A 15,682-nucleotide genomic window follows, 5' to 3' on the forward strand; every position below is an offset into this window, starting at 1 on the left:
CAGAGCAATCACAGTCCCTGTCCATTCTAATCGATGTTGAACAACAGTTACTGAAACACGAGTCCGTGCCTAGATAACGCAAGGGAAACACGCAAATAATGTATTAACTAACCTGTACAAATGTCTAACGACTGCGCTACAATCTGCCTGAATTTACGATTACAGTAACTAAAACTCGAAATTACCCCTCCTATACGAAACTGACACGCAATTTAAGTAATAATCTACGAAGTAAACACTAAAGGGCGATGCTACAACTCTCAAATACTATAATACGCCCGAAATTTATGAATTAAACAATGCAAGTACCCAAAAACACGCAAAGAAATTAAGAATTAAACTATGTAACAAATAAGTAAGTTAGGGGTATACGACTTGCTGCTGCAGCTGCTTATCCAACAGCGGCAGGGAGCACAGGTGTATAAGGTGGATGCGGTATGACTTCCCAACCAAACTCCTGTTTAGTACTTTGTGCCACTCTAGCATAATGCGAGCGGGCATTATCCTGGAGCACCATGACTTCACGCAGTCTTCCCGATCGTTGTTGCCGCGCGGGGTTATCCGAGCGGTCTGGGGCGCTGCAGTCCTGGGCTGTGCGGCTGGTCCCGGCGGAGGTTCGAGTCTTCCCTCGGGCATGGGTGTGTATTTGTCCTTAGGATAACTTAGGTTAAGTAGTGTGTAAGCTTAGGGACTGATAACCTTAGCAGTTAAGTCCCATAAGAATTCACACACATTTGAACATTTTTTGACCGTTGTTCTTGAATTGCGTCTGCAAGACGTCTCAGTTGTTGACAACAGATGCCAACAGTGATGGTTACACCTCGGGGAAGCAATTCGTACTGCACCACACCATCGCCATTCCACCAGATGCATAACATTTTCTTTTGCGGATGCGCGCAACTCTTTGAACGGAGAGTTGCTGCTTTGTTTGGACTCAATCATTCCTTTCTTTCCAATATGTTAACATAAAGACACCATTTCTCGTCACGAGTAGCGATACAGTGTTTTTCACGATGCAGTTGATGAGGAGCAAGCACATATGGCCACCCGCCGATATTTGTGATTTGGCATAGAGCATGCGGCACCCATACACCATAGTTTTGAACCTCCACCATTGAATTAAAATGTCGTGCGATGGTGGAATGATGACTGTTCATCACATATGCCACATCTCGAGCACAATGATGTGAATCATTGTGAATAAATGCGTTTTAATGAGCTTCATCAGACTGCGAAGATGTTCGTGAACGTGGAGAGTCACTAATATCAAAATGATCCTACTTGAAACGAGAAAACCATTTTAATAGCATATTGTGTCCAGTGGCATTGTCCCCGTACGCGGCGCAAATGTTCCCTTCTGCCTCCGGTGCTGTCATCCCTCTATTGTACTCAAACAGAAGACTATGTCGGAAATGTTCCGATTTCTCCATTTAGCACTCCATTTTCTAACGTCCACATCTCCACTCACTATCTCCAAATGACAAAATGACGATATGTAAACTCAAATATCGACAATCTACTACAAATAAACACGGCAATCGAGAAACAAACACATAGCAACCGGAATACCAACATGCAAAACAAAAACTCCTCGGACTAAAGTACCAGTATCATCTGTAACCGCTAGTGACGAGCATTTGACCTAGTTGTAAATCTTGGCTGTAGTCTTTCCCTAAAGCCATCGTTGCACTGAACGAGGCAGCTAACGTTGAGGTAGACGCAGATGGGCCATCCGACCTCACGAGAGACAGCACCGACGACACACGGGACGAACTGGCTAACGTGATTTGCGCTCTCAGCGTTCCCCAGCGACCGTGGCCAGATTTGTTTGGCTCGCAAACCGCACAGTCTCTTTACGAAAATGGAGCCGCGCAAAATAGCTGCGTTAATTCTGTTAGCGATTGTCGAAGAAGAACGGAGAAAATCACGAAGGAGATTCTGGACTTGTCGATGCTTGAACAGCGAACTGTTGGTAGAAGAACACTACATCATGTTGTACAACGATCTGAGATACATATTACGAAGGTTGCCCAGAAAGTAATGTACCGTATATTTTTCTTAAACAATTCTTTATTGAACATAATGAGAATTACACACACGAAAGAATGGTGTTTTATCTACACACCCTATTTTTTTACGTAATCTCCATCCCGTTCTATGGCCTTCCTCCAGCGCGAAACAAGGGCGTGTATGCCCTGTCGGTACCAATACCGTCCTAAAATGACTTCCACGCATAGAATCCTTTAATGGCCCAAACAAGTGGAAGTCCGAGGTGGCTACGTCAGGTGCGACAGCCGTGGATGGTGTCCCTGACCGCTGCAAATCGTGGAGCTCCGCCGAACCGCCTTCTGATGACCTCACCCTCCGTGCCCAGCGACTAACTGTACTTCTGTAGACAGCAGATGCTCCACAGACTTTGCACAAGCGTTTGTGAATATTCCCCACTGTTTCTTTCCCTGCAGTGACAAATTCAAAGACAGCACGTCGCCTGTAACGTGCATCCCCTACAGACGCCATTCTGAAACTGTCCTGCAGCTACGCTATCTGTCGGAAGTGACGGGAACTCAGGAGACTTAAAAAATTACATACGTAACACTTCGCATTCGTAGCATTGTTTTCTGACGAGACAAAAAAAATGCGGTGCATTACTTTCTGGGCAACTCTCGTAGTAGAAGTCATTCGTTAACTCAGCTGGATTTTTACCCCATTTTCGGTTTTAAATTGAATATATGAAATGTATAGTGTCTAACGTCAGTTTGCGCATGAATAATATCCATTTCTCGATGTTGCATTGATTACCGACAGTGTGAAATAACGTAATTCATCACAAAGTCTTCAAGATCTAGATTCGTTTCGTAATTTCATTTGAACGGAAGAAAATATATTTTCGGAACAGTACACCATCACTGAAAAAGATATTTACTCACAAGATGCAAATATGGTTCTAATGGTTCAAATGGCTCTGAGCACTATGGGACTTAACATCTGTGGTCATCAGTCCCCTAGAACTTAGAACTACTTAAACCTAACTAACCTAAGAACATCACACATATCCATGCCCGAGGCAGGATTCGAACCTGCGACCGTAGCGGTCGCGCGGTTCCAGACTGTAGCGGTTAACGCTTGGTCACCACGGCCGGCGGACATCACACACATCCATGCCCGAGGCAGGATTCGAACCTGCGACCGTAGCAGTCGCGCGGTTCCGGACTGAGCGCCTAGAACCGCTAGACCACCGCGGCCGGCTGCAAATATGAACCAAGTCAAAAACCCAGCGATATATATACAGGGTGACTCACCTAACATTACCGCTGGATATATTTCGTAAACCACATCAAATACTGACGAATCGATTACACAGACCGAACGTGAGGGGAGGGGCTAGTGTAATTGGATAATACAAACCATAAAAAAATGCACGGATGTATGTTTGTTAACACAAACCTACGTTTTTTTTAAATGGAACCCCGTTAGTTTTGCTAGCACATCTGAACATATAAACAAATACGTAATCAGTGCCGTTTGATTCATTGTAAACTGTTAATTACATCCGGAGATATTGTAACCTAAAGTTGACGCTTGAGTACCACTCCTCCGCTGTTCGATCGTGTGTATCGGAGAGCACCGAATTACGTAGGGATCCAAAGGGAACGGTGATGGACGTAATGTGCTGTTCCAGTCTCTTCTGTACCTAACACCTTTTTATTGGTCTTTTTCACTGACGCACATGTACATTACCATGAGGGGTGAGGTACACGTACACACGTGGTTTCCGTTTTCAATTACGGAGTGGAATAGAGTGTGTCCCCCACATGTCAGGCCAATAGATGTTCAATGTGGTGGCCATCATTTGCTGCACACAATTGCAATCTCTGACGTAATGAATGTCGTACACGCCGCAGTACATCTGGTGTAATGCCGCCGCAGGCTGCCACAATACGTTGTTTCATATCCTCTGGGATTGTAGGCACATCACGGTACACATTCTCCTTTAACGTACCCCACACAAAGAAGTCCAGAGGTGTAAGATCAGGAGAAACACGGTCGTCATCGTAAACATGTCCCTGCAGATGCTGATCGCCGACCGTGGCTCGTGTTTGTTACAACACGCAACTGAACGTCGGAGGTTTCAAGAGTCGACTTTAGGTTACAATATCTCCGGATGTAATTAACATTTTACAATGCAACAAACGGCACTGAATACGTATTTGTTTATATGTTAAGATGTGTTAACAAAACTAACGTGGTTCCATTTAAAAAAAACGTAGGTTTCTGTTAAAAAACATACTTCCGTGCATTTTTGTGTGGTTTGTATTAAACAATTACACTAGCCCCTCTCATCACGTTCGGTCTGTGGAATCGATTCGTCAGTATTTGATGTGGTTTACGAAATATATCCAGCGGTAACGTTAGGTGACTCACCCTGTATATACACTCCTGGAAATGGAAAAAAGAACACATTGACACCGGTGTGTCAGACCCACCATACTTGCTCCGGACACTGCGAGAGGGCTGTACAAGCAATGATCACACGCACGGCACAGCGGACACACCAGGAACCGCGGTGTTGGCCGTCGAATGGCGCTAGCTGCGCAGCATTTGTGCACCGCCGCCGTCAGTGTCAGCCAGTTTGCCGTGGCATACGGAGCTCCATCGCAGTCTTTAACACTGGTAGCATGCCGCGACAGCGTGGACGTGAACCGTATGTGCAGTTGACGGACTTTGAGCGAGGGCGTATAGTGGGCATGCGGGAGGCCGGGTGGACGTACCGCCGAATTGCTCAACACGTGGGGCGTGAGGTCTCCACAGTACATCGATGTTGTCGCCAGTGGTCGGCGGAAGGTGCACGTGCCCGTCGACCTGGGACCGGACCACAGCGACGCACGGATGCACGCCAAGACCGTAGGATCCTATGCAGTGCCGTAGGGGACCGCACCGCCACTTCCCAGCAAATTAGGGACACTGTTGCTCCTGGGGTATCGGCGAGGACCATTCCCAACCGTCTCCATGAAGCTGGGCTACGGTCCCGCACACCGTTAGGCCGTCTTCCGCTCACGCCCCAACATCGTGCAGCCCGCCTCCAGTGGTGTCGCGACAGGCGTGAATGGAGGGACGAATGGAGACGTGTCGTCTTCAGCGATGAGAGTCGCTTCTGCCTTGGTGCCAATGATGGTCGTATGCGTGTTTGGTGCCGTGCAGGTGAGCGCCACAATCAGGACTGCATACGACCGAGGCACACAGGGCCAACACCCGGCATCATGGTGTGCGGAGCGATCTCCTACACTGGCCGTACACCACTGGTGATCGTCGAGGGGACACTGAATAGTGCACGGTACATCCAAACCGTCATCGAACCCATCGTTCTACCATTCCTAGACCGGCAAGGGAACTTGCTGTTCCAACAGGACAATGCACGTCCGCATGTATCCCGTGCCACCCAACGTGCTCTAGAAGGTGTAAGTCAACTACCCTGGCCAGCAAGATCTCCGGATCTGTCCCCCATTGAGCATGTTTGGGACTGGATGAAGCGTCGTCTCACGCGGTCTGCACGTCCAGCACGAACGCTGGTCCAACTGAGGCGCCAGGTGGAAATGGCATGGCAAGCCGTTCCACAGGACTACATCCAGCATCTCTACGATCGTCTCCATGGGAGAATAGCAGCCTGCATTGCTGCGAAAGGTGGATATACACTGTACTAGTGCCGACATTGTGCATGCTCTGTTGCCTGTGTCTATGTGCCTGTGGTTCTGTCAGTGTGATCATGTGATGTATCTGACCCCAGGAATGTGTCAATAAAGTTTCCCCTTCCTGGGACAATGAATTCACGGTGTTCTTATTTCAATTTCCAGGAGTGTATATCGCTGGGTGTTTACTTCCAGACGTCGGATGGTTGTCACGTTAACATTTCTGGCCACTGGGCAAACTTTACGATCCTTGCTGTTGATGGAAAGACTCGTGTGTTTCAGCTATACAGATAGCTATACGGATAGACAGGTGCAACCACAATGCAGTGTTATCTGTTGAGGGGCCGGACAAGCGTATGGTGCTCCCTGCCGCCGTTGAATAAGCATCTGCCAGCAGCAAGTAGTATACTCTTAGCTCACTTATTTGTTACATAGTTTAATTCTTAATTTCTTTGCGTGTTTTTGGGTACTTGCATTGTTTAATTCATAAATTTCGGGCGTATTATAGTATTTGAGAGTTGTAGCATCGCGTTTTAGTACCTGAATAGTGTAAACTCGCGTAGTCTCCTTCCGCCGCGGAGCAGTGTATCAGCAGTACGCAAGTAGCAGCATTACTGCATTTATTAGGCAATCTTGTATTTTAATAACCGTTTAAATTTTGTGTCGAATTGTTTGTGCTCTCTGTAGATTAGTTCAGACGTTCTTTGCACAACAGTATTAGCATGGATAGGGACTGCAACTGCTGTGTTCGGATGCGGGCTGAGTTGGCATCCCTTCGCTCCCATCTTCAGGCAGTGTTGGCTTCGGTCACACAGCTTGAGGCTGTTGCCAATGGGCATCACTGTGGGGGTCCGGATGGGGGTTTGTCGGGGACGGCCAGCTCGTCCCACGCATCCCCCGATCGGACTACGGCTGTGGCTGCCTGGGACACTGCCCACATTGAGGCTGACCCCTCACCCATGGTAGAGTGGGAGATCGTCTCGAGGGGTGGCAGGAGGCGAAAGACATTCTGGAGGGCTGAACGGAAGGCCTCTCCAGTTTGACGAACCCGTTTCAGGCTCTGTCTTCGGCTGAAACTGATCTTCAGCTGGACATGGCTGCTTGTCCTGTTCCAGAGCTTGCCCCTCAGTCTGCAAGATCCAGGCGGTCGCAGAGGGTGGGCTTACTGGTAGTTTCGAGCTCCAACGTCAGGTGCGTAATGGGGCCCCTTAGGTTATATGGCAGCAAGAGAGGGAAAGAAAACCAATCTGCACTCTGTGTGCATACCGAGGGATGGAAAGGGTCCTTCCGGATGCCATGAAGGGTACAGGGTGCACCCATCTGCAGGTGGTCGCTCATGTCGGCACCAATGATGTGTGTCGCTATGGATCGGAGGAAATCCTCTCTGGCTTCCGTCGGCTATCTGATTTGGTGAAGACTGCCAGTCTCGCTAGCGGGATGAGAGCAGAGCTCACCACCTGCAGCATCGTCGACAGGACTGACTGCGGACCTTTGATACAGAGCCAAGTGGAGGGTCTGAATCAGAGGCTGACACAGTTCTGCGACCATGTGGGCTGCAGATTCCTCGACTTGCGCCATAGGGTGGTGGGGTTTCGGGTTCCGCTGGATAGGTCAGGAGTCCACTACACGCAGCAGGCGGCTACACGGGTAGCAGGGGTTGTGTGGCGGGGACTGGGCGGTTTTTTAGGTTAGATGGCCTCGGGCAAGTACACAAAGGGCAACAGCCTCAAAAGCTGCGGGGCAAAGTCAGGACATGCGGGGCCCAAGCAGCAATCGGTATTGTAATTGTAAACTGTCGAAGCTGTATTGGTAAAGTACCGGAACTTCAAGCGCTGATAGAAAGCATCAAGGCTGGAATCGTTATAGGTACGGAATGCTGGCTGAATCCAGAGATAAATTCTGCCGAAATTTTTACAAAGACACAGACGGTGTTTAGAAAGGATAGAGTGCATGCAACCGGTGGTGGCGTGTTTGTCGCTGTTAGTAGTAGTGTATCCTGTAGTGAAGTAGAAGTGGATAGTTCCTGTGAATTATTATGGGTGGAGGTTATACTCAACAACCAAGCTAGGTTAATAATTGACTCCTTTTACCGACCTCCCGACTCAGCAGCATTAGTGGCAGAACAACTAAGAGAAAATCTGGAATACATTTCACATAAATTTTCTCAGCATGTTATAATCTTAGGTGGAGATTTCAATTTACCAGATATAGACTGGGACACTCAGATGTTTAGGACGGGTGGTAGGGACTGAGCTTCGAGTGACATTATACTGAGTGCACAATCCGAAAATTACCTCGAGCAATTAAACAGAGAACTGACTCGTGGAGATAACATCTTGGACCTACTGATAATAAACAAACCCGAACTTTTCGACTCTATAAGCGCAGAAGAGGGAATCAGCGATCATAAGGCCGTTGCAGCATCCCTGAATATGTAAGTAAATAGGAATATAAAAGGGGGAGGAAGGTCTATCTGTTTAGCAAGAATAATAGAAAGCAGATTTCAGACTACCTAACAGATCAAGACGAAAATTTCTGTTCCGACACTGACAAGGTTGATTGTTTATGGAAAAAGTTCAATGCAATTGTAAAATGCGTTTTAGACAGGTACGTGCCGAGTAAAACTGTGAGGGACGGGAAAAACCCACCGTGGTTCAACAACAAAGTTAGGAAACTACTGCGAAAGCAAAAAGAGCTTCACTGCAAGTTTAAACGCAGCCAAAACCTCTCAGACAAACAGAAGCTAAACGATGTCAAAGTTAGCGTAAGGACGGCTATGCGTGAAGCGTTTAGTGAATTCGAAAGTAAAGTTCTATGTACCGACTTGACAGAAAATCCTAGGAAGTTCTGGTCTTAAGTGAAATCAGTAAGTGGCTCGAAACAGTATATCCAGACTCTCCGGGATGATGATGGCATTGAAACAGGGGATGACACGCGTAAAGCTTAAATACTAAACACCTTTTTCCAAATCTGTTTCATAGAGGAAGACCGCACTGCAGTTCCTTTTCTAAATCCTCGCACAAACGAAAAAATGGCTGACATCGAAATAAGTGTCCAAGGAATAGAAAAGCAACTGGAATCACTCAACAGAGGAAAGTCCACTGGACCTGACGGGATACCAATTCGATTCTACACAGAGTACGCGAAAGAACTTGCCCCCCTTCTAGCAGCCGTGTACCGCAAGTCTCTAGAGGAACGGAAGGTTCCAAATGATTGGAAAAGAGCACAGGTAGTCCCCGTCTTCAAGAAGGGTCGTCGAGCAGATGCACAAAACTATAGACCTATATCTCTGACGTCGATCTGTTGTAGAATTTTAGAACATGTTTTTTGCTCGAGTATCATGTCGTTTTTGGAAACCCAGAATCTACTCTGTAGGACTCAACATGGATTCCGGAAACAGCGATCGTGTGAGACCCAACTCGCTTTATTTGTTTATGAGACCCAGAAAATATTAAATACAGGCTCCCAGGTAGATGCTATTTTCCTTCACATCCGGAAGGCGTTCGATACAGTTCCGCACTGTCGCCTTATAATCAAAGTAAGAATCTACGGAATATCAGACCAGCTGTGTGGCTGGAGTGAAGAGTTTTTAGCAAACAGAACACAGCATCTTGTTCTCAATGGAGAGACGTCTACAGACGTTAAAGTAACCTCTGGCGTGCCATAGGGAAGTGTTGTGGGACCACTGCTTTTCGCAATATATATAAATGACCTAGCGGATAGTGTCGGATGTTCCATGCGGCTTTTCGCGGATGATGCTGTAGTATACACAGAAGTTGCAGCATTAGAAAATTGTAGCGAAATGCAGGAAGATCTGCAGCGGATAGGCACTTGGTGCAGGGATTGGCAACTGACCCTTAACATAGACAAATGTAATGTATTGCGAATACATAGAAAGAAGGATCCTTTATTGCATGATTACATGATAGCGGAACAAACACTGGTAGCGTTACTTCTGTAAAATATCTGGGAGTATGCGTGCGGAACGATTTGAAGTGGAACGATCATATAAAATTAATTGTTGGTAATGCGGGTACCAGGTTGAGATTCATTGGGAGAGTCCTTAGAAAATGTAGTCCATCAGCAAAGGAGGTAGCTTACAAAACACTCGTTCGACCTATACTTGAGTATTGCTCATCAGTGTGGGATCCGTACCAGATCGGGATGACGGAGGAGATAGAGAGGATCCAAAGAAGAGTGGTGCGTTTCGTCACAGGGTTATTTGGTAAGCGTGATAGCGTTACGGAGATGTTTAGCAAACTCAAGTGGCAGACTCTGCAAGAGAGGCGCCGTGCATCGCGGTGTAGCTTGCTGTCCAGGTTTCGAGAGGGTGCGTTTCTGGATGAGGTATCGAATATATTGCTTCCCCCCTACTTATACCTCTCGAGGAGATCACGAATGAAAAATTAGAGAGATTCGAGCACGCACGGAGGCTTTCCGGCAGTCGTTCTTACCGCGAACCATACGCGACTGGAACAGAAAAGGGAGGTAATGACAGTGGCACGTAAAGTGCCCTCCGCCACACACCGTTGTGTGGCTTGCGAAGTATAAATGTAGATGTAGATGGTTCCTGAAGAGGGACAGCAGCCTTTTCAGTAATTGCACGGGCAACAGTCTGCATGATTGACTGATCTGGCCTTGTAACGTCAATCGAAACGGCCTTGCTGCGCTGGCACTGCGAAGGGCTGAAAGCAAGTGGGGACTACAGCTGTAGTTTTTCCCGAGGGCATGCTGCTTTACTGTATGGTTAAATGGTGATTGCATCCTCTTTGGTAAAGTATCCCGAAGGTAAAATAGTCACCCGTTTGGACCTCCGGTCGGCGAATGCTCAGGAAAATGTTATCATCAGGAGAAACAAAACTGGCAATCTACGGATTGGAGCGTAGAATTCCCTTAATTGAGCAGGAAGGTTAGAAAATTTAAAAAGGATAGGTTACAGTTAGATATTGTGGAAATTAGTGAAGTTAGGCAAGTGGAACACGACTTCTGGTCAGAAGAATCCAGGATTACAAATACACAATTAAACAGGGGTAATGCAGATGTAGGTTTAATAATGAATAAGAAAATAGGAATGCGGGTAAGCTACTACAAACAGCATAGTGAACGCATTATTGTAGTCAAATCAGCCACCACAGTAGTACAAGTTTGTATGCCAAATAACTCCACAGATGATGAAGTGATTGAAGAAATGTGTGATGAGGTAAAATCAATTATTCAGAAAGTTAAGAGAGACGAAAATTTGATAGTTATGAATGACTGGAATTCGATAGTAGGAAAAGGAAGAGAAGGAGAAATTGTAGGTGAATATTGACTGGGGGAAAGGAATGAAAGAGGAAGCCGCCTGGTAGAATTTTGCACAGAATACAATTTAATTATAGTTAAAACCTGATTTAAAAATCATGAAAAAAGTTATACACATGGAAGAGACCTGGGGACACCGGAAGGTTTCAGGTTGATTGTGTAGTGGTAAGACACAGATTTGGGAACTGAATTTAAAATTGTAATACATTCCCAGGAGCAGACGTGTATTCTGACCAAAATTTATTGGTTATGAACTGTAGATTAAAACTGAAATTGCAAACAGGCAGTGTATTAAGGAGATGGCATCTGGATAAGTTGAAAGAACCAGAGGTTGTAGAGGGTTTCAGAGGGAGCTTTATGCAACGATTGACAAGAACAGGGGAAACCAGTACAGTAGAAGGCGTATGAGTAGCTCTGAGAGAGGAGGATGGGAAGAGTGTTTAACGTCCCGTCAACAACGAGGTCATTAGAGACGGAGCACAAGCTCGTATTATGGAGGGTTGAGGAAGGAAATCGGCCGTACCCTTTCCCGGCATTTGCCTGAAGCGATTTAGGGAAATAACGGAAAACCTAAATCAGCATGGCCTGACGCGGGTTTGAACCGTCGTCCTTCCCACTGCGAGTCCAGTGTGCTGAACACTGGGCACCTTGCTCGGCCTTTGAGAGATGAAATAATGAAGACAGCAACGGACCAGATAGGTAAAAGGACAAGGCCAAACAGAAATCCTTGGATAACACAGGGGATACTGAATTTAACTGACGAAAGGAGAAAACATAAAAATACGGTATGTGAAGCAGGCGAAAAGGAATACTAACGTCTAAAATATTTGATCTGCAGAAAGTGCAAATTTGCTGAATAGGAATGGCTAGATGACAAATGTAAGAATTTAGAAGCATATATCACTAGAGGGAAGATAGATACCGTCTACAGGAATACAAAGAGGCCTTTGAAGAAAAGAGAAGCAGCCGTATGAACATCAAGAGCTACGATGGAAAACTAGTCCTAAGCAAAGAAGAGAAAGCTGAAAGGTGGAAGGAATATATAGAGGGTCTGTACAACGGAGATGAATTTGCAGGCAATATTATAGAAACAGAAGAGGACGTAGATGAAGACGAGATGGGAGACATTATACTGGGAGAAGAATTTGAGAGAACACTGAAAGACCTAAGTTGAAACAAGGCCCGGGGAGTAGACGACATTGTCAGAACTGTGATAGCCGTCGGAGAACCAGCCATCACAAAACTCATCCATCTGGTGTGCAAGATGTATGAGACAGACGAAATACCATCAGACTTCAAGAAGAATATAATAATTCCAATTCCAAGGAAAGCAGGTAATGACGGGTGTGAATATTACCGAAGTTTAATAAAGGAAATACTAACACCATTTCTTTACAAAAGGATGAAAAAATTGGTAGAAGCTGACCCCGGGGAAGATAAGTTTGGATTCCGGAGAAATGTAGGAACACGCGAGGCAATATTGACCCTACGACTTATCTTAGAAGACAGGATAAGGAAATGCAAACCTCCGTTTATAGCGTTTGTAGACTTAGAGAGAGCTTATGACAATGTTGACTGGAATGTTTTCTTTGAAATTATTAAGGTAGCAGGAGTAAAATACAGGGATCGAAATGCTATTCACAACTTGTACAGAAACCAGACGGCAGTTATAAGAGTCGAAGGGTATGAAAGGGAAGCAGTGATTGAGAAGGGTGTGAGGCAGGGTTGTAGCCTATCCCCGATGTAATTCATTCTATACGTTGAGCAAGCAGTAAAGTAAATCAAAGGAACCTTTGAAGTAGGAATTAAAGTCCAGGGAGTAGAAATAAAAACGTTAAGGTTTGCCGATGAGATTGGTAATTCTGTCAGAGGCAGCAAAGAAATTGGAAGAGTAGCTGAATAGAATGGATAGTGACTTGAAAGGAGGATATAAAATGAACAACAATAGCAAATCAACGATAAGGAAACTGAGTCGAATTAAATCAAATTATACTTTGGGAATTAGATTGGGAAACGAGACGCTTAAAGTAGTAGCTGAGTTTTCCTATTTGGGTGGCAAAGTAACTGATGATGAGCGATGTAGAGAGGATATAAAATGTAGGCTGGAAATGGAAAGAAAAGGGTTCCTGAATAAGAGAAATTAGTTAACATCGAATATAGGTTTAAATGACAGGAGGTCTTTTCTTAAAGTATTTGTCCGAAGTGTAGTCATGTATGGAAGTTATACGTGGAAGATAAACAGCAAATGTGGTGCTACTGAAAAATGCTGAAGATTGAAGTAACTAATGAGGAGGTACTGAATAGAATCCTGGAGGACAGAAATTAGAGGCAAAACCTGACTAGAAAGAGGGAGCACACAAGTTATTAACATTAAAAACATCAACTATAGGAAATCTTTATGTATGAATATGTAGTTTGCCGTAAGTTTATCAGAAAAAATCGTAGCTAAAACTAGGCGTTTCCGAAAGATCCTCAGTTTTCTGATGCTCTGAAACAGTTAATATTCATACCACGGACTCTGTTAGAAAGAAACCTACCAAATACATTCTTTAACGCTATATAGTTTGATGGCTCCCATGTCCTGTTTATAAAATAAAACGATGTCTCATCTCACTGGCCACTTCCCTCTCCACGATGCAAAAATCTGACACGACAGGTCTTTATTTTTCGCTCCACAGCGCAGTGATACGTGGGTGGAATTCCACGCTATGACGTCGCCAGCTGCTAGTCCACGTACGTTCTCAAGTCCCGTGAGAGGACGGCTTTTGTGTTGCTTTCTTCGCTTCTCATACGTAAGTAATTTCTCACCTCCAGAGGAGATAACCGTAACAGCGTCAGACTTCTTAGCTTACTGCACGTGTTCCTAACCGAATCTTGCTGTATAAATATACCGACGGGACGGTAACAAACAAGAAACACTTAGTACAATTTTAGCATAATTTGAACGTATTCTTCAGTACGATTGAAAGCTGAAGCAGCCTTTTCGCTTTGGCAGCAATTAATCCACAATAATGGATTATCTGTATAAAAAAATGCAGTCATAAACGAGAAATTATTACAACAGAAGAATTGTTATACACGTAGAAAAGTTCGCTTACTCCAGCCCACAGTGTGTTAGAAATGGAACGATAAGACGGCAGAAGACCAATTAATTACCAAACTTGTATAATAATTGAAGAAATCGTTCGAATTTTAAATGCACCCGGAGGAAAACTACATAGAGAGAGAATCTTACCTAGCTTTGAGACTTCTATGGATTGTTGCAAGTGGTGGCATGAGCAGTGTCGTAACTCGGAAAAACTCCTTTTATTACTTTAACGGTTCAAGATATCGGAACGAGGTTTTCAGCAAATGATACAACATCGAGGGGTACGCAATTTTGTTTTACTTTTAACCGTCTTAACACTTGTATCACCCTAGATATCTAAGTAAGTATAGTTATTTAATTGAACAATATACTTGTTTTGATGACAATCGAAAACTCTTGCAAAGACGAATACAGTGATATGATGCTTCTTAAAATTGGCGGTGAAACTTTTCGTTTAAGTATCCGAGGTATGTGCTAAAATTAAAAGGCGAGGCACCTGAAATCGACTATTGCGATGTGAAGGCGATGTAAATGCCTTTTCATCGCAATAGTAAATTTCAAGCGCTTCGCCTTTTTACATCGCAATAGCCGATTTCAGGTGCCTCGCCTTTGAATTTTAGCACATATCTCTTGCTTTCGTCTCATGCCAGCCTCCGTCGTTCCAATAAGCATATAGACTTTTTACTTGTTTCCACGAAACCTGTCCACTTAAATACGAGTATGTACACAGATTTGATATAGTTTGCCCAAACCCCTTCGGGTACACTACAAATTAGCGTATAGTTAGCACATCCTAGCTGATCTGGTATCTATGTAGTATAAAGTAGGGCCAAGAAGAAACGAATACATTAGTTCTCAGTAGTGTAGACCTATCTTCTGGGTTCATATAACGGCGGAGTCGGGCATTAGAGCCCCATTCGGTGGTGTTTTCACTGCAATGGCTGCCTTCATTTTTAATAATTTCTCGGATATCGGTACTTATGTGAAAAGTTTCAACACCAACATTAAGCGTTATTTCACTGTGATGTCTTTGTTGTGACCAGACGAAACTACTTTCGTCCAGCCATAGCTGCGAGTTCTTTGATTGGTCTGGCCAGAGGCTCATCAAACTAGAAAACACGAAGTATTAGTTCACTTTATAACATAAAGGAATAAAAAATTTACTTAACTTTGTCACAGTTCTTTGACGCAGGAGCGCTTGACGATGTACAACTTTAAGTGACCATTAAAGCAACACTTGATGCACTAATTAACAAACGATTCTCTTGAAGTATAACATGCAACATTTACGAAAGTACATTTCCACAGAAACTTGAACATCTCGTTAGTCCTACAGTATGATGCTGACTCCTTCAGATGACGTCACGATCTGGGCAGAGCACTTGCATGAACGACACGATAGTGAAGTGCCTCCCATTGGTTGCTGCGGAATGTCTGTGGCACCGATTCGCGTTGCCTACTTTGGTGTGGCACCACGATCTTTAGACAATACCACAGTCTTTTTCAAAGAGCTTTCCGAGTACATCGTTCATTTAAAAATAGTATACCTGGTTAAATATCTCGGTTGATACACAGATTAAGAGGATTAGTAACGCAAATTGTGTGCTAT

At 44.7% G+C, this 15,682-nt stretch overlaps 1 protein-coding gene across 1 annotated transcript in view; it reads left to right on the top strand.

The window, feature by feature from the left end:
- The window catches only part of LOC124798745 (putative odorant receptor 71a), a 91,447-nt gene that overhangs the window by 35,441 nt on the left and 40,324 nt on the right, over positions 1 to 15,682 (top strand). The gene's annotated exons all lie outside the window — the stretch shown is intronic.

This window comes from Schistocerca piceifrons, chromosome 5 (assembly GCF_021461385.2).
Source record: "Schistocerca piceifrons isolate TAMUIC-IGC-003096 chromosome 5, iqSchPice1.1, whole genome shotgun sequence".
NCBI classification, from domain to species: Eukaryota; Metazoa; Arthropoda; class Insecta; order Orthoptera; family Acrididae; genus Schistocerca; species Schistocerca piceifrons.